This window comes from Copadichromis virginalis, linkage group LG18 (assembly GCF_057382275.1).
Source record: "Copadichromis virginalis isolate Kocher_CV1m ecotype Utaka linkage group LG18, C_Virginalis_male_GT1.1, whole genome shotgun sequence".
In the NCBI taxonomy this organism is placed as follows: Eukaryota; Metazoa; Chordata; class Actinopteri; order Cichliformes; family Cichlidae; genus Copadichromis; species Copadichromis virginalis.
Genome location: NC_140635.1, coordinates 33,649,341 through 33,668,235, shown reverse-complemented (window position 1 = coordinate 33,668,235; position 18,895 = coordinate 33,649,341). Strand labels below are relative to the sequence as shown.

At 40.1% G+C, this 18,895-nt stretch overlaps 1 long non-coding RNA gene across 1 annotated transcript; it reads left to right on the top strand.

Moving 5' to 3' along the window:
- Window positions 1-1,617: 1,617 nt before the first annotated feature.
- On the top strand, window positions 1,618-1,956 carry LOC146688362 (uncharacterized). Its single transcript, XR_014916302.1, has 2 exons — window positions 1,618-1,660; window positions 1,743-1,956. It is a non-coding gene; the product is annotated as an uncharacterized LOC146688362 (long non-coding RNA).
- Window positions 1,957-18,895: the final 16,939 nt, after the last annotated feature.

Below are 18,895 nucleotides of genomic sequence, written 5' to 3'. Positions count from 1 at the left end.
GCTCATCCGAGCCTTTTCGATGTGGCCTCACAAAATTATCACGACCACAACAACCGTGAAAATAGTTGGATTTACATTGCTGCTCAATCACAGCTGCCTGATCAATGTTTTTCATTAGCAATTTAGCAAAGTTGATGGTGGTGGCGTGTGTCTGTGTGAGTGAAAGACAGAGAGAGCGAGCGACAGATTTTCTGTTATAACCTTTATTTTATGGAGGCACAGTGTGAGCACTCAGGTCGCATCAGAGCATCGGGCTGTATAGTGTGAGACCTGCATCGTGACCTACGAACTTCTAACCCCTGCGAGTCAATCGTACAGTTTGAGCAGGAGCTGAATCGCACGACTGAAAAAATCGCACAGTGTGAGCCCAGCCCAGCAGATGCCTTTGTGTCAAAGTAACTGAGCTTAAAACACAGAAAAACATGAAGGAGATTTTTCTGGCCAGGCTTTTTATAGCAGATAACCTTAAAAATATTCTGCAGTAGAACAAAAACAGAAGAAAACCATGAATCAGCATATAAACATTACCTGATGCTGCTGAAATGAAGCAGAGCAAAGTCACAGAGACACGGCTAAGCATTTTGCAATTTCGCATAATTTAAAAAAAGTTCTTCAGTATTGAACAGCAAAAATTAGAGTTTCTTGTCAGAAGTCAGTCAAATTTAAAAAAAACAGCGCCGACAGCGCTGAACATAACAGTAACTTGTGCGTAATAATCAACCAAGTAATGCAGAAAAAAATGCAGATTTTTAGATGTGAAACTGTTCTTGAAGTACACTGAGAGAGAGAGAGAGAGAGCTGTGCATGAAGTGTCATTTTACCGTGGTGGAAGCAAAACAGCAAAAGTAAGAGGGGATTCATGACAGTGTTTATGTGAAGCGAAATGTGAAGTGTAGTTTGGATCTTCTTTTGCTGCTGGTTCAGTCAAATTTGGTTGGAGAGACGCAAAACTGCGGCTTCATTATCTAGGGCAAAAAAAGGACATAAACACAAAGCGCAGACCCGATGACGCATCAGAGTCTGTGAACTGTCGGCTTTTGTGCAGAATCCGTGTACCTGCTCTCATTTATGTTTTTAGTTGTTTGGTTTTTGTCAAAATTTTGTGAGGTTTATCCTGAGATTCGGGCGTTTCGGGCAAAACAAATTTATATTTAAAAATCGATTCAGGATTTTAATGAATCAATATCGCTTTATTCAAGCTAGAATCGATTTTAATCGGAAAATCATAATCAAAACCCAACCCTACTCTAAACTGGTTTCTCAAACCAGTGCCCAAGAAGACGAAATAGTCTAATGATGTGGAATGAAGTGCTTCAGCTGTCATGGTCCGGGTGAATACGGGGTGTTTCCACTCTGCTGGGCTCCACCTTCAGACGGAGACTCCAATCAGCTTCCACACCTGGTTCCAATCAAGTCACCTGCATATAGGACCAGCGTTCACGACAGACCCCTGCCAGATCTTCTGCTAACACATGTTAGTGCTAGGCCGCCAAGCCCTTGCGAGAACTCTGGATTACTGTTTTTTCTCCTCACCGTGTTTTCTTTCCTTTTTCGCCATAGGACCCATCTGCCTGCCTCCCTGCTCAGCTCCCCACTGCAAGCCTATTCTGGATCTGCCCTGGACACTCCCTCCTCGATTGACACTTCAAATCTGCAACGCGTAAGCCCAAACCACCATAGCCTAATCCCCCAGTTGTGATTCATTGAGACTACCACTGACTACTTTCCTCCTCTCATCATAGTGACTTCACACCTCCCTCCAAGCCGCTGCCCCCTTTCTCCATTCCCCGGATCCCTCTGTGGAATCCAGCCCTCAGAGTTTCTCGTTCACAGTTTTGCCTCACAGTTTTCCGCTCATAGCTTTCACAGTTCATAGCATGCATAGGTTATAGCATTCTTAGTTTTCTGTTTTGTAACTTCGCTCAGCTCTGTAAATAAACTCTGTGCTCACGCCCGTTTTGCCTCCCTCTGTGTCTGCATTTGAGTCCACACCCACTGCCTGGCCCTCTCGGCCGTAACATCAGCTTTTGAGATGATTATGACTGGGAAAAAAAATCATTCAGCAGTTGTTTTGTGTCAGGAGCAGTGTTGGTCAAGTTACTTGAAAAAAGTAATCAGTAACTAATTACTGATTACTTCCCCAAAAGAGTGATCCCGTTACTTTACTGATTACTTATTTTCAAAAGTAATTAATTACTTAGTTACTTAGTTACTTTTTAAAAACACGATTTACAACCTGAATAGGTGATAAAGCGAAAGATCTTTCAGTCCAATTCTACTTTTTCTGCATAATCCATCATACAAAATGTAATCAAATGGAAAAGTATCTTTTTTTTAACTTGTTTTATCAGTTTTAATCTTTTAACTTTATGCATCAAGCAAAAATTTAATTATATGCAACATTCTCTGACTTGAATAAATTAGTTTAACATTTAAACCTATTTTCTGCACATTCCAGCACATAAAATAAAATATTTTTTGTGTTTACACTCAGTCTTTCAAATGGATGCAAGTAAAACACAGCAGAAAATAAATAAAGTCCTTTGGTCTAGCGGTCCTTTTGCTCTATTTTCACCTGTAAAGCAGGAGTGGAGCAGGCGGAGATTTACCCTGGTGCAGGTGTGCCGCAGCGGTCAGTTGAAGAATCCGCGAGTTTCTCTGTTAATTTCCCATTACGTCGTAGCTACTCGGTGCTTGCTCGGAAGTTTAGGGGTTTTTTTCGCTGTAAAAAGAAGTTTTCTTCAGACGCACAGCGGACACTAATGTTTTTGTCACTTTTTACAGAATCAAACTCAAAGTAAGGTCAGTACTTCCACGCTTTAAACGCTGCACGCTCATACTCTCTCCCGCACTCAATATGTTATCGATTGTTGATCTGCACACAGCTGTTGTCACGAACGTCGCACTTCCTTACATCACTGTCGTGAGACATTCTCGCAAAAAAATCACGGTTATAGTAACGCAGTAACGCAGCGTTCCTACGGGAAAGTTTTCCCGTAGGTAATCTAATTACCATTTTTGCAATAGTAATCCCTTACTTTACTAGTTACTTGAAAAAAGTAATCAGATTACAGTAACGCGTTACAAGTAACGCGTTACTGCCCATCTCTGGTCAGGAGGGACATTAGAGGTTGCATCTGCATCATAGCCACATACTGTATCAAGCTACAACTTCAATAAATGTTCTTTTGGAACACAAGTGTGTTTTCTTACAAGTGGAAGCTGGTAATTAACAAAGACAAACAAAGTTGGTTTTTGTGTATTTTTTGAGAGACAAAAAAGGCTGTCGCAGGTAAAAGCCATGACACGACTACGTTTCACCAATCTTGAACATTTTCTTTATTGCGGTTGCCGTTCACACAACTCGGCTTAGTTTCCCTGCTGCCAGCCACAAACCACGAACAACAGCAACACCACAACAGCACCCTACACCGAACATAAGCTGGTGAGGGGTGATTGCAATGCTGCGCAGGTGCGTCCGCCTTCCCTGCCGTGGCACCGCCAACCACGCCCCGCCACAAAGACAAAAACAGTAGCTAATCGAAATAAAGCTTTACCAAAAATCTGTATAATAAGACCTTATTAATGGCCAGGACAAATGAAATAACACTCCAAGGAAGGATGTTCTACCAACCAGTCAACAACCAGAATACTATCTCTTCCCCTGTATTGTGGGGGAATGATTGGGGATCATGAAGATGTTTGTTGGCAGATTTTAGAGCCTTTTTGTTCTTTTTTGGTCAACAGTGATTTTCACATTGGAACCACTTTTGCCCACTATGTTTGGTGTTGTTGAATCACAAACACTGACTTTAACTGAGGCAAGTGAGGCGTGCAGTGTTTTAGATGTTGTTCTGGGTTGGTTTGTCACTTGCTGCATTGGTGGACAGTGTGCTCTTCGAGTAATTTTAGTAGGCCAGCCATTATTCAGATGGTTCACCACTGTTCCAGGTTTTTTCTCAGTATGTACAGTATGTAATGGCTCTTTCTCACCCTGAATCTTACAAATGACTTTGTAAACCTTTCCAGACTGAAATTTCTCATTGCCTTTGTTTCTCATTTATTCTTGAGATTCATGAGTTCGTGGCATGATGTTCTTGCTCTTGAGAGCTTTTAGCCTACTTCACTTTGTCAAACAGGTTCTGTTTAAGTGACTTCTTGATTCAAGATTTCTGACAGTTATTGGACCTGGGTTTGGCTAGTGAAACAAAAATCAGCTTTCTAAAACGTGGATAATCGCGGGTTACATAGTCTTGCTACTTCCATCATAGCAGAAAGAAGACACGAAAATAGACTAATCTTCAGTTGAGAGAATACCTGCGAATACTGCATTCACAGCATGAGGTTTGTCATTAATATCTTGCAGTGACTTTGGATTGTTTGCTATGAAAAGATGACCATCTGAAACTTAGTAATTATTTTCTGAACCATTACCTAACTAATGCTATGTGTCCAGGGCACCATTAGGCCACGGTGAAGCTTAAATGAAGGGGAGGGGGCGTTGGAAAAGGGTGATACAAAATATAATGAAATATAATGAAATATCAGAATTTGACTCTTATTGTAATGAGACAAATTTAGTTTAGCAGTTTGAGGGTGTGGATTACTAATGGGAATACATTTTACTAGAAATATGAAACCATGAGTATCTCTCAGCCACCTTCATTTGATCAAGCTCTCAAAGGAAATAATATTCAAGACCCCTGAGCTAGTGTAAGGTATTTACTCTTATTGATCCATTATGATTATGTCACCTTTTTGCTCCTCATTGCAAAGTGAACTAGAATTACTTTCTCACATTTATATGCTTTGGGTGAACAGTCAAGTTGCAATATGCATTCATGTTTTCTTTTTCAGATGTTTCACTTTGGACTTGAGTTTGCTGAATTTAGGCAATAGGTCTGATTTGTGATACACCAACAGACTTTATTTTGTTAAGCTTTGTCGTTCTTCTTCATGTCTAGTGCATTAGTGTGTCAGTTGATTAGAGAAACAAAACAGTGCAAACTGAATCTTCTCTCTCCTTCTGTTTATGAGCTATAAAGATATGACCAAAGGGGTCACTGACTTTGACCTTTCACTAGGGCTGCTCAATTAATCGAATTTTAATCACGATTACGATCTGGGCTTTCAACGATCATTAAAAATGACTGAGCCGATTATTAGCCCCTCCCTCATTTATCCGCGACACCTTAAAGGCCGGTCCGTGAAAATATTGTCGGGCATAAACCGTCCGTGGCGCAAAAAAGGTTGGAGACCGCTGATTAAGAGGACCCGAGGGAAGCTCGGAAAGCTAAGCAGAAGTTATTTGGAGAGTGACTGCCGTTGGTTGAAAAGAGAGTTTAAAAAAAAAAACTTCAGTGGTGTTGCACACTATTTTATATTATTTTTTTAAAGTCATTGTTAACCCTTTAAAGCCGGTCAGAGCAGCACGCTCCGTTTTGCGTAACTATTTTTAAATCCCTGTAGAACCTGAACCGTGTAAGCTAGCGCAATAATTTGTTTTGCATATGAAACCGGAGGAGTTGTACTTACATCTGATGCCATCAGCTTGTCCTCGGTCACGGTTTCGTTCCACATATAGCTTTGCAAAAATTGCATAAAAAGCGCTTGCAGGAACAAAAACATAATATTCCAGAAACACGCTTTGCCGTTACTATCAGCTGTTCGTAACACTTCCCACAGTGAAATGATGCACCTGCTGTTTTCTTTGCAAATTTGCATCATAGGATTGTTTTTTGTTTTTCCTGCAGTATATAAAAATTGCTGTATCTCCAAAATAAAACTATGAAGACACTCAAAATAAATTTCCTGTTGTTGTAAACTATTTTTTGCAACTTTATTGTATTTAAAGTTTTGAGGGATAAACCTCTTAAATTTCTCCAAGTAGAAATATATGTAAACAAAACAAAAGCGATTTTCAATTTTTTTTGTAGTTTATTGCACTTTTTTGCAATTTATGTAATTACTATGGACTTAATGCATACATATTATTAAAATATGGGCTATAACAGTTGTATTGATGTATAGCAACTTGAAATGCTCCCACAAATGGCACTACAGCATGTAAAAAAATAATATAAGCTCTGGTGGACTTGGTTCTATAGTAGGTCTTAAAGGGTTAAATAAATATCGTCAAATAATCGTGATCTCAATTTCAGTGAAAATAATCGTGATTATCATTTTTGCCATAATCGAGCAGCCCTACCTTTCACCATCATTTCCAATAGGAATGAACAGATACTATATTTTCTGCAAACACCATTTACTTTTTGAGTAGTACTAAAATTTCAACAAGAGCGATGCAAACTAGAAAAAGATGTTGTTTGCCTTTTTACTTTTACTTTGAAGATGAGCAGTCACCATTTCTGTTTTGTGTTGCATTTTTCACTCTTCAATCACGACATGGCAAGGGTTTTGTGAGTGTTTGCAGACAAGTTGGTGTCTGCTATGCAAATACTGTCAATCACAGCAACCTGCTAGCTACTAAAGTGGCCAGAAGGCGGTGTTTTTCTCCAGCAACCAGCGGTTGCCCGAGGGTCACTAACCAGTCTCTAGGCCTGTGTGACTAGAGCCTTAGCTCCAGCAGCCTAAGCCTATTGCAGCATAACTGAGGATTTAGGCTTCCCTGATCCAGTTTTAAGCCTAATCTTAAGAGTAGAGAGGGCGTCTGTCTCCAAAATGGAGCTGGTTTAACAAATATGGTAAATGGCCTGATTCCTATATAGCACTTTTCTACTCTTCCGGAGTACTCAAAGCACATTATACAACATGCCACATTCACTTTATTCTATGCTTTAAGTGCTTTCTATCTAAACATTCACACTGATGGATGCATTGGAGAGCATCCACCTTGCCTAAGGATACTTGGCTTTCACAAATAGTAGGTGATCTGAAAGAGGGGTCTGAAGGTTCTGCCTCCCCTTTTACTTTTAAATATTCTACGAACCACTAGTAAAGCAGCAGTCCGAGTGTGAAGCGCTCTATCTGGGTAATACATTACTCTTACTCTTTACCATATCACCCCAATAGAGGTGATACGGTCAAAAATCAAAAGGAATCCACAATTACTGTCAAGGCAAAGAGTAGGGCTCTAGCTATAGTTATTAGCTCTACCCCTGCCCCTGCCTTAAATACTTGCAGTGCTGTTTAGTGGGTGGCTGCTAATTAACTCTAGAGAAGATGGGCGTGTCAAAGACTAGGGAGAGAATAACACACTCTCTCACAAAATAACAACAGCCATGTTGAGGCTCAAGCTGCTACAAAACACACCAGGAGCTTTGGGGAAATGGCATTTTTAACCACCTGGTATCACCTGAAAATATGAAGTGCTATAAAAGCAGCACTAGACACACACTCTGCTTTCACTCACTGTGCATCAGTGTCAGGATGACCTCTAACCAAATCAGACTTAGTCTTTGATTTGTTCTACTTTCTTGTGTCTTATACAAAAACACCCAGAGCTGAGAACCCACTCATTAATACAGTGCATTTCAAAAAGTAAATCCCCAACAACTAATTTCACTGTAACTTGGATATTAGTGGTTACTGCTGCCTGGTCAACAATATTCTCCCAGGATGAACAGATAATACATTTACCGCATGACTGAAGCACTTTAAAAAGCCTTTGTTCACTTTCAGAAAATAGCAGACTGTACACTGCAAAAACTCAAAATCTTAGCAAGTATATTTGTCTTATTTCTAGTCAAAATAATCTCATGACATTTAAAATAAGACAAAATCAGCTAAAGAGTAACATCTCAGTGAGATATATTAAGTTGTTTTTTGGGTTTTTTGTTTTTTTGCCTGTCCCGTTTGGATCTTTAGCCATCAGAATTGTTGTCTGAAGGCCAAGAAAGATGCCAAGCGGATTTACTTTAGCAACTGGATCATCATGGCCTTGCCATATTGGTCCATTTATAATTATGTAGGGGAGAGAGGGGAGAAGAGATGGTGAGAAAGTGGGGAAGAAAAAGAAGAAGAAAAACAAACAAAACACATGGATCACCTGTATGAAGATAAGAAAAAACAGAAGAGAAAACAAACAAAAAGAGAGCAACATAATAAATACAACACCGTCACAATAAACTAGCTAACAGTAGATACTAAATATTACATGTTATTGTGCAGCACGCAAGATCGACAGCGCACAATGTGCTTTGAGGTAGCAGCCAAGAAAGGTGTAGTTTGTGTCTGTACACCTGTGTGTACACCTGTGTGCAACAGCATGCTTGTATTCAAAAGGTTTCTCCATGTAACAATCTGCTAGGGAGTGTGGGGAGCCATAGCCCCGTCCCCCAGGGTATGAAGCAGGCATGGAGGAGATCCAGGCCCCAGACATCCAGTTGGCCCCAGAATACGAGGACCCAAGGAGGACCACCGGGGGGCAACCGTGCCACCCTCCAGGGAAGAGCCGAGGAGAGCTCCAAACGAGAGGTCACCCAGCAGCCACGGAGCAGAGGCCAGAGGGGGTTGCAGTGACGTGCCTGCGGGCTCTGCCAGCAGCCAGCTGTGCCAGAGAGGACCGGGCCTCAGGCCCAGAGGCCAGAGGCCTGAGGGCCCCCTACCCCCCGGAAGGGGCCCAGCCAAGCCACAGGCACCAGGCCCCGCGAATCGGCCACTAGGAGTGAGCTGTGAGTGAGTCGGTACATACATGAGCGCCCAGCCCCAGATACCAAGAACCACCAACACACCAACGTCTGAGGGCATCAGCCACTGGCAGGGAGTGTGGTGAGGGGAGATAGGCCTCCGTACTTTAGAGAGCCTGAGGTGTTGCCAGAGAGGTGGAGTCTAAGACCCAAGCTGATATATAGACACAGACGAACAGGCGCACGCAGACACAAGCATGCATTCCCACCCCCATATACACAAACAAATACTCGACACTCACCCGACGTGGAGACAGACACAAATAGACACTGTACATACATTCACACTTCCCAAACATACTCTATATCCCAGGTCTGGGTACCCCCGCCCCCAGAGGGGCAAACTGTACCTGGACCCAGGAGATGTAACCACCTCCAGACCGCCTCCTTATCTGCAGTAGCAGGGAGGCCCCGCATCCCAGATTAACTTGTTTTTAGACTGTGGATCTTGAAACTAGAAAATTTTCACTTTTCTGCCAAATCTGCCAAATCCATTGGCAGATTTTTTCCACTTAATACAAGATATTTTTGCTTGAAATAAGAAGATAAATCTGCCAATGGAACAAGTGAAAATTTTCTAGTTTCAAGATCCACAATCTAAAAAATGTTAATATATTCAATTCAATTCAATTTTTTTATATAGCGCCAAATCACAGCAACAGTCGCCTCAAGGCTCTTTATATTGCACAGTAGATCGTATAATAATAGCTACAAGAAAAACCCAACAATCATATGACCCCTTTTGAGCAAGCACTTTGGCGACAGTGGGAAGGAAAAACTCCCTTTTAACAGGAAGAAACCTCCAGCAGAACCAGGCTCAGGGAGGGGCGGGGCCATCTGCCGCGACCGGTTGGGGTGAGAGAAGGAAGACAGGATAAAAGACATGCTGTGGAAGAGAGCCAGAGGTTAATAACAGATATGATTCAGTGCAGAGAGGTCTGTTAATACATAGTGAGTGAGAAAGGTGACTGGAAAGGAAAAACTCAATGCATCATGGGAATCCCCCGGCAGCCTATGTCTATTGCAGCACAACTAAGGGAGGATTCAGGGTCACCTGGTCCAGCCCTAACTATATGCTTTAGCAAAAAGGAAAGTTTGAAGCCTAATCTTAAAAGTAGAGATAGTGTCTGTCTCCTGAATCCAAACTGGAAGCTGGTTCCACAGAAAAGGGGCCTGAAAACTGAAGGCTCTGCCTCCCATTCTACTTTTAAATACTCTAGGAACAACAAGTAGGCCTGCAGAGCGAGAGCGAAGTGCTCTAATAGGGTGATATGGTACTACAAGGTCATTAAGATAAGATGGGGCCTGATTATTTAAGACCTTGTATGTGAGGAGCAGGATTTTGAATTCAATTCTGGATTTAACAGGAAGCCAATGAAGGGAAGCCAAAACAGGAGAAATATGCTCTCTCTTTCTAGTCCCTGTCAGGACTCTTGCTGCAGCATTTTGAATTAATTGAAGGCTTTTCAGGGAGTTTGATGGACATCCTGATAATAATGAGTTACAGTAGTCCAGCCTGGAAGTAATAAATGCATGAACTACTTTTTCAGCGTCACTCTGAGACAGGATATTTCTAACTTTAGAGATGTTGCGCTTATGGAAGAAAGCAGTCTTAATATATCTTACTAAGATGTTACTCTTTAGCTGATTTTTGTCCTATTTTAAGTGTGATGAGATTATTTTGACTAGAAATAAGACAAATATACTTGCTAAGATTTCTAGTTTTGGCAGTGTGGGTATAGTATGTCTTTTTACAGTGGGTAGAGTTTAGACTTCATTATTCTGGGAATTAATACGGGGAAATCAATGGTTTACCATATTAAGTCAGGGATAATAGGAATGCAGTACTCATAAATACTGAGATGAAAAGTTTAGAAAGTACTGTGTATCCTCAACCATCATTCTGACAGTAAAAAAGAGACCCGCTGCACTGCTGACAGGGCAGAGAGTGAAATTACAATGTTCATTAAGCTGTCTCTAAATCCTCACTCAGCTGAGAGCAACATTTGACACACTGGTTAATACTTCAGTACACACACACACACACACAAGTTCACATACATAATAAAGTATGGGATAATTCCAATCATGTTAGGTCATGTTATGAGAGATTGCAAATAGTCTGTTTAATTATCTCAGAAATTGCTTTCATCTAATCTCATGACAGGAGTGCACCAAACCCAGCGAGTACATGGTTGACTGTAAAGGTCTCCAAAGTTTCATGTTGCATTCTCTAAGTCATCACCACATGACTAATAAATGTTTTACCACTAATATAACTGTAGTGCAAGTTTAACATTAAAGCATTCATTTTCATGACTGGCAGTACCTGCTAAGTTAATCTTCCTTGTTAATCTAGTGTTTACACATAAAACTGCTTAAAGGTGTTAAAAGGGAATCATGCTATAGCTGTACTCAGCTGAACTATTTAAGGTGTACTCTCAGTGGCAGCGGAAAATATGAGAACAGCCCCACCAACTCTGGAGACTGACCAATACTGGAAGAGTTAATGGGAGAAGGACCATAACAGCAAAGCTCAGTGGCTAATGGATCTAAGAGCAGACCACAACAACCTCCCTGAACAGGATCCAGTGACCATTACAGTGGCAGACATCAAAAACGGGTTTCCAGTATGAAGAGTTGGACAGCACCACTGGCTGAGGGAGCTGACCGCACTCCATGAGCTTCTGGCAGTACAAATTGACCAGCTGCTAATGGATTATAGACACATGCAATGGCTAACTGAAGACTGGGCAGTCCTAATCCCTAAAGTTCCCCAGAAGGGACCAGTCCCATTCAACTACTGGCCAATAACCTGCCTTAGTACCACATAGAAGCTCCTGTCAGGCATCACAGCGGCTAAGATAAACAGGCCCAATGCTCAATACATGAGGGGCACGGAAAGGAATAAGCAGGAATACCAGAGGGGCGAAACACTAGCTTCAGGTAGACAGAACAGTTGCCTGAGATTTTAGACTGGAGAAGTATAGTCGAATGGTAACAAAGAGAAGGAAGGTAATCAGAAATGAAGGGAGCACACTAACAGAAACTACAACAATGCAGACATTGCAGACAGCTACAAGTACCTGGGATTCCCACAGGCAAATGGGAAGTATGCCCTGCCAGTGATCAGATACTCCACAGGGATAATAAGATGGCCAAAAGAGTAGGTGGAAGCCACTGACATCAAGACAAGGAAGCTCCTTACCATGCATAGAGGGTTTCACCCCAAATTCAGCACCCTAAAACTGTAAGCTAAGCAAAAGAAAGAAGGCAGAGGACTAGTGAGTGTCAGAATCAAACTGCAGGATGAGACAAACATTCATGAGTACATCAGGAAGATGGCACAACTGACTGCGTGCTTAGTGAATACCTCAGGCATCAGAAACCCAAAAAGGAAGAAGAGCTATAGGAGGAACCATCATTAGAAGTAGTCCCGCCTAGAAGTAACAAATGCATGAACTAGTTTTTCAGCATTACTCAGACAGGATATTTCTAATTTTAGAGATATTGCACAAATGAAAAAAAAAAGCAGTCCTGTAAATATTTGTTTAATATGTGCATTGAAGGACACATTCTGGTCAAAAAATGATTCTGAGGTTCCTCACAGTGTTGCTGGAGGCCAAGGTAATGCTGTTCAGAGTAAGAATCTGGTTAGATATTTCTAAAAATTTTAGGCCCAAGTTCAATAACCTCAGTTTTATCTGCATTTAGAAGCAGAACATTGGAGGTCATTCTAGGTTATTATATCTTAACTAACTGGTATGTGTTATGTGGTTTCATGGATAGATAAAGTTGTGTCATCTGCATAGCAGTGAAAATGTATGCCATGCCTTCTAATGATGCTGCCTAAGGGAAGTATATATTAATGTAAACAGAATTGGTCCTAGCACTGAACCCTGTGGAACTCCATAATTAACCTCAGTGTGTGAAAAGGACTCTCCATTTATATGTACAAATTGGAGTCTATTAGATAGATATGATACAAACCACTGCAGTGCAGTACCTGTAATACCTACAGCGTGCTCTAATCGCTCTAATAGGATATTATGGTCGACAGTATCGAACGCTGCACTGAGGTCTAGCAGGACAAGCACAGAGATGAGTCCACTGTCAGAGGCCATAAGAAGATCATTTGTAACCTTCACTAAAGCTGTTTCTGTGCTGTGATGAGCTCTGAAACCTGACTGAAACTCTTCAAATAAGCCATTCCTCTGCAGATGATCTGTTAGCTGTTTGACAACTACTCTTTCAAGGATGTTTGATATGAAAGGAAGGTTGGAGATTGGCCTAAAATTACCTAAGACAGCTGGGTCTAGAGATGGCTTTTTGAGTAAAGGTTTAATTACAGCCAGCTTGAAGGCCTGTTGTACATAGTCGATTATTAGAGATAGGTTGATTATATATAACATTGAAGCATTACTCTCCCTTTATGCTATAATTGGCGGGAAACTCTGTGATGCATTTTTCTGTAACCCAATTCTCGCTTTCTCTGTACAGATAGAACAGTGTGTATATGCTCTGCAAAATCAGAAATTATCTTTCCTGGGTGTAGAAAAAGAACAACATTAAATTGTACCGAATCAGCCTTTTATGTCCAGTTTTATGATGTCAGTTAGTGGATGCCATAAACCTGAACTGACTAGGATATAACCTAGCGCATAGTTATTACAACATTTTTATACGTTTTTCAGAAGTAGGAAATGACGCATAGAGGCATTGTTGTAGATTTTTTTAGTTGTAGAATTTGTCTGTTTTTCTTATGGGCTGAAGGCCAAGGTTGAGTGGTGGCACTGGTCCCTGCTCTTATAACATATCCCACCCCAAGAATAAGTATCTGTTGTGCTAATGATGTGTGGAATCGGCTAATTACCAAAGATAACAAGGTGAATGAATACATTTCCTAAGAAAGTTGATAGAGGATGTGTACTATGATAAAGTGCGTGGCTAGTGTCAAATTCAAAGCAAGCGTATATTTTAAAAGTTGTGTTACAGCATTTAATGTTATCTTCTGTTGCTGATTTCAGTTACATATTTTACCCAGCATCAAAAAGTGTAGATGTGCTGTAAAAATATGAACAGACAAAACAAACAGATAATAAGGAATAATGGTGAGTAAACAAACTGCTAACAGTCAGGGAACATGTTGGCTCCTCACAGCTGTGAGCAGAATGTATCTGTCACTCACATTGAGTGATGAGGTTTGTTTTCTGAGAGGTATAATCCATCACTTGAATTAACTTAACAAGGGATAACAAGATGGGTAAAAATGATTGCCAGCTTGTTGAAAATTTCCGATGTTTTAATATGTGTGCAGAGAAAAGCAGACACAGTTCTGTCGCTCAGAATGAATGATGCTTTTACACTTGAAGTTTGTTTTTTGTGAGTGACACATTCCATTGGTTAAATCAACTTAACGAGAAGCTACGGGGCAGAGATCAAACTGTCTGGCAGCTTGTTAAAAACACAGCACATCTCAAAACAATCTGATAGAGTCATACATGGAATCAACTACTGCCAGAAAAAAACAAAACGTCTGACTCGACATACACATGGAGCTGTTGATTAGCAGCAGTTAATCCACACTCAGTGAGCAACATCTGCATTCCTGTCGGACAAGACAGCAGTTCTGATGTGTAAATACACATGGTGTATGAAATAACATGTGAAATGTAAAAACTTCACAACCTTTTCTAACACTGCTGTTTAATTAATTTATACAATATCACATAATTATAATGGAATGAGTGGCTTATATTGCCGAGGCAGCAGTTCACTACTAGGCCTATTTTGATGTTCAAATGATGACTTTATGGTCCAGTGTCCATATTTCTCTGTATCAGGAATCTTATTATAATTAATCCCTCTTGTGCTCAAGTACTGCTGCCCTTTCATATTGTCTGCTAGCTTGTTGTTGTGACTGTTTTTGTATAGCTGAGTATTACGTTTCCACAACTGACCTTAAAATGAAACTGCTGATGTTTTTGGTTGTATAGAAAAGGAGACGGACACTGTAGATCCACGTCAGTGATACATATCTAGTTAGCGTTGACACTAATCACATGGCCAGATGTTTCCGGGCACGTCTGATAATAGCTTAATGGCATAAAAAATAAGATGAATACTGGATGTATTTAGATGAACTAGTTGGGTTTCATTCACGCAAATAAAAGGTGCTCATAAGTTAAATTAATGGAGAAAAGAAATCACACACTCACCGTCTTCTTTTAGGTGTCAGGACAAAACAACCTCAGACACACTACTGTTTTGTAGTGCATCGTTATTCATCATTGCTGTGTCCTTATTCATGTAACAAAACATGATTAAGGACAAATGCAAAATGCAAAAGTATGTATACTCCATGATTCAACAACCTATAGAATCACCTTCAACAGCGATAACTTGAAGTGATTATTTTCTCTTTAAATTAGTCAGTCTATCAAATCAGTGCAGAATATTTTTAGCCCACCGTTCATCATAGCATTGCTGGTCTGAAATTTGAATAGGCCATTACAACAAATGTATTCTTTTACTGGTTTACTCGGGATCACAAACAGTTCATATTTAAAAATCAGTGATTCATCAGTATTTTTGTATCTAAATTGGTTTATTTTTTTATATTCTACAAATTTAGAAGTGACATAAACCATGTGTCATGATGAAGGCCTGGCTGTCTTAGAAAATTTAAACACACATCTACTAGTACTACTGTTACTACTACAATAATAATAATAATGATAATAATTTCTCATTAGAGTAGATCTCTGGCTGTTTAACGTAAATGACTTCATATTGGTCAGAATACATACTCTGCACATTAACGCATTTTTTATTGATTTCGTGACTATCAAAAAATATATATTCTTCATTTTATTGTGCCACCTTTTAACAAAAAAACACCTTTCACGGTTGTTGGTTATGTTGTAATAGTTTTGATGGTGTTCAGTTAACACTGTTGTGCTTTGGAAATATGTGCATTTATAGCATCAGAGGAGAAACATTTTTCATAACCCCATTTTTCCAAAAAATGTTCATTAAAAGTTGTTGACAGATTTTTCCATGTCATTCATATAATGTAAGGTGTTAACGACCAGAAATGATCTATTGTCACTTATTATACTTGTCAGAGCCAAAATGTCAACCATAATCATCTGCAAATTAAAGGCTCATTGGAAGAAAAGTATTTACATAGCTGCATACCACTAACGGAAAGAAACCAATTCTAAAAAGTACTTTTAGTCAAATTCATTATGGGTAATGAATTTATGTGTTAAATCATAGCACAATTCTCACTTTTGAAAATTACTGTTGATTATCTTTAGATTTCTTACCAGAAGAGTTCTGCCATTCACTGATTCTGGACCAAATCTGAAGAAAGCTAAGAAACGCTTCTTTTTAAAAAGATGTAGTGGATTTTGTGTGTGTGTGTTTTACATTATTAATTCATCACACTATGACCTTCCTTTCAGTGCTGTCAACAGCCCAAATTGAACATGAATGTTCAGACAAGATATCCACTCAGGGAGATTGAATGGCAGGGAAGCAGGATGAGGTATCGTTAATTAGCAGCTGATTGACTGCAAGACAACCAGGCATTTAAAATTGGAGGGCAAGGTTCAGACAGCAAGTCTCCAAAAAAGTGAGGTTTATCAGCTGTGCTCAGAAGTCTCGGGAACAGAGAGACAAGGAAGGTGTGCACCTTATCTTTGAAAGAGGTCAGTTCTCAAGAAGGAAAATATGCAGTGGGGAGAAGACAGAGAGGGATTAGCTCCAATTCTAATTATGCGACTCCTGCAAATGATGTCCCAGCCAATCAATGCAGGAGGTCGCAGTAATTCCCGTTTGAGCCACAGCAGGAAATAAAATGGAAAATGGTTGCACAGATACTTGGGAAGTGCCCTCCCACGTACGAGAGCAATCTGCAGACAGGAGGAGCATGTTTTAATCATCAGCTTCGGTGTGACTGTAATGTAATTCAGAGGTCTGATTGTGCTCACCGAATTAATTCACATACATTATATGAACAAGTACAGTATGTCTTTGGTCTGGAGGTGATGAAATATTTCAAAGAAACCCTACAACAGAAGCACTGATAAAACTTTCAAATAATTTCAGCCAAATACACACAAACGCATGCACATTCTTGAAAGAGTAGTTGTCAAACAAGTATTTTTTTATTTAGTTTTTGTCTAGTTTTTGAATTTAATTCAGGTTTATTCATATAGCACCAAACAGTTGCCTCAAGGCGCTTTATATTGTAGGATTTTTACCTTACAATATTATTTTTAGTAGACTAAATATAATACAAATATTGTAGACTCAATTAAAAGCCAATTTAGTTGACTGAAATTGTAAAAAGTGTAAAAGTTTGTAATGTTTTTCCCACCTTTCTATACAGTTTAATTTGTTCTGATTGGATCACAATTATTCTGGATGTTTTCATTTTTTTCACTGACAAAAACAGTCTTTGTCTTTGTCATGTGCATTACTTTAGCTGTCTTGTTTTTTATAAGAAAAATAAGGTCATTGATGAAAACCATGATGAAAATTATTGCAAAATTAACACTTCGTGCAAGTGAAGCACAGGGAGGTGTTACAAATTTACTAGTGTTATTCGTCTAATCCAGGAGGAAGGCCTGTAATCTCAGAGGAAATGATGACGTTTAAGTACTCCAGCTGTTCATGGGGAATCATGGGGACTGTAAGGTTTATACCCCTCAGTCAAAAGGCTGATGGGGTATTGTCATCAATCTGCTGGATGCCCAGGCAACAGCGTGGACGCTCACCTTTGTGAACACTATAACTTGAAAATGAGGTAATGTAGGAATTTCTCATTGAGAGATTACGTGCATCTCCTAAAAATCTTTGGATGAGTTTAAATCATGTCATGTATTCTGAAAACCTTGTGAATATGATAACTCCAGAAAAAATCCCAGCAAGGAGGGGTAGCACTGGTGGAGGTCAGTATTTTTGGAGAATAATATGGGTGACCCTGGTGAGCTGATTAAAACCAGACAGAAAACAATGAGTAGTTTGATGCAGCGAAATGTTTCCAGACCACCTGACTTGTGGACAGGGTTGTGTTCACACTGGGAACAATTTGCTCGTCATGCATCGCTTCGAAGTTGCCAGCTGGTCACTTGGGGTGTTGCCCCTTCCAGTAACCTACTTACTGTAACCCTCTAATGGATTTACTAGCAGGATATATGCCAACCAATGGTATTCTTCACTCTCATTGGTAGCCTTTTCAGTTGCTTGCCTGAATGTTTACGTTGCTGCAAATCACTTCCAGTGTCTATGTGGCTTAAGTATTGTGTGGCCTGAATATTTAATTTGTTGCTACTAGAATGTTTAAATCCAGTTCAAATGAATGACCTGGGGTGACACTGCTCCTTTACTGAAATGTTACTGGGCCCCCGTCTTGTCCTCCCCTAAACTGGGTTATCATATCAGCGATGAGCTTTGCAAAGCATGCATGAGACACTGATTTATGTTTACCACTCATAAAAAAAAATGCTGTCAGTCTGTAATGGAGACCAGGGGTTCCACTACCCTTAATTGTACTTTTATTAATTTGAGTGATTTGTATTTGAAAACTACAAAAAGAAAAGAAACACGGATTTGTGGTTAGTGATTCTTTATTAGGTTCATGAGCTAGTATTTAATTGAACTACTTGTGGAAGGTGAACAGTGTTGGGGAGTAACGGAATACATGTACCGCCGTTACGTATTTAGAATACAAAATATGAGTAACTGTATTCCGTTACAGTTACCGTTTAAAAAGGTGGTATTCAGAATACAGTTACTTTGTTGAAATAAATGGAATACACTGGGGTACTTTCCTGTTTCATTTTGTCGCGGGTCAGGACTGTTTGGGTTTTGTTTGACAGCTACGTTCTTTTGTTCCAGGCGGCAGCATTACGGTTGCCATGGTTACAGGGCGACGCTCTCTCTCTCTGCGACTGTGTGTTTCCTGGGTGAGAGAGCGCCTTTTCGTTGTTGTTGTTGTTGTTGTTGTTGTTGTGCTAAGCTAACAGGCAGAATGCTACAAGCATAGCTCTAAAGAATGTAGCATCATGTTCAGTGTAGTCCGTGCTGCAGGGAGAATGGACTGCCATACACGTTATGTGTCTGTGAGCGCGAGGAGGGAGAAAAAGGAGAGTGGAAAGGTACGAGCAGTCATCGAGCAAAAACGGGAGCTGGAAGCATGTAAATATAATAATAACCACTGCAGCCAAGAAGAGTGC